The sequence below is a fragment of the Carcharodon carcharias genome, chromosome 20, assembly GCF_017639515.1.
Source record: "Carcharodon carcharias isolate sCarCar2 chromosome 20, sCarCar2.pri, whole genome shotgun sequence".
In the NCBI taxonomy this organism is placed as follows: Eukaryota; Metazoa; Chordata; class Chondrichthyes; order Lamniformes; family Lamnidae; genus Carcharodon; species Carcharodon carcharias.
Genome location: NC_054486.1, coordinates 85,427,489 through 85,428,775, shown reverse-complemented (window position 1 = coordinate 85,428,775; position 1,287 = coordinate 85,427,489). Strand labels below are relative to the sequence as shown.

The following is a 1,287-nucleotide window of genomic DNA, read 5'->3' as shown; positions in this document are numbered from 1 at the left end:
CATTTCCTGCAATCAGGAACTCGACTTGAGGAAACTGAGGGTTCACAGCCCGTTGATAGCACAGCCCCATGTCTCCCACTAGTAAATGTTTAATTCAATGTGGCCTTGATTTAACATATTCGTCTACCAGTCCAAGCAGCTGGAGCATAGGCATCGAACCAGAACACGTCAGAGACAGGCCCTGCCAAACCCTCCTCAGTAATATTTTGTGCCAAAGCTAGGGGAGCCCTCCCACAGGTTAGTCAAGCGGCACCCTGGCTTAACTGCACAGAGAATTATACATGCTGGCCACCGTCCCAGACTCCTCCATCATCATCCCTGGGCACGTCCCGTTCCACGAATTGGACAGAAACAGCAGGAGGTAGGGGCACAGTCGCGTACAGTCGGGTGGGAGCGGCCCTGCAAGCCCTCCACTTAACCCTGGATTCTGTGAAGTCTGGTGGAGGCAGCCGGCCTGGGGACCATGTCACGTGAACTCAGATATGCAAATAACAGCAATTACAAAAATGATTAATGATTAGGAAGGAGGCATGTGCCCATGAAAGAGTTATGGAAGAAATGAAGGGAATCATAGAAGACAGTGAAATCACAAAGGAAGACGATGCCTTGCGGCCCCCCACCTGACCAAGTAGGAGGAGAGGAGCTGGACATTGTAATAGGAGATGAACATGTTTCATTTACAACATGTAAGATTGGGTCTCTAATTGATGTGAATCAATCCAAGGATCCAGGGGGTCTGCTACCTGGTCCAGGACTTGAAATGTCTCGTTTTCAGTCTCATTGGGTTGCACTGCCAGATCAAGCCTACCTAAGAGTTTGGTGTTCACACAAGGATGATGGTTTCAGGTATGAACTGCAGTCAGAGTGCGAAGAGATAACAGGGCTTGAATTGACTTGGACTCAATATGTGTTACAGTAACTAACTTTGCCTCATGTGGATTGTAGATTTGGTCATTTTTTTTATGTGAATATATAACGATTTCATCTTGTTCACAAAATATTTCAGATCAACTATGAGAAAGAGAACCTCCAGCTGATTCTCTGCTGAAATTCACTCCTCCGTGTTGAACACCGCATGGAGGTGGCATTGAGGGCAGCAAAGGCACAGAATATACTCTAGCTGGGGTACCAAAAATATTTTACAAAATAAAAGTTGTATAAATATCTCTTAAAGGAAAAGGGCATTCAGTGATTCAAGATACTTGAAGTAATCTTGGATGGATGTGGGGGAAGTGGTCAGGGCCCTAGGTCCAAAATTACCATTAGGATGTGTCTAAAACCAGCACT

General features: G+C 45.8%; 1 pseudogene; it reads left to right on the top strand.

The window, feature by feature from the left end:
* The first annotated feature begins 513 nt into the window (after positions 1-513).
* Positions 514-812, top strand: LOC121292355 (annotated as a pseudogene).
* Positions 813-1,287: the final 475 nt, after the last annotated feature.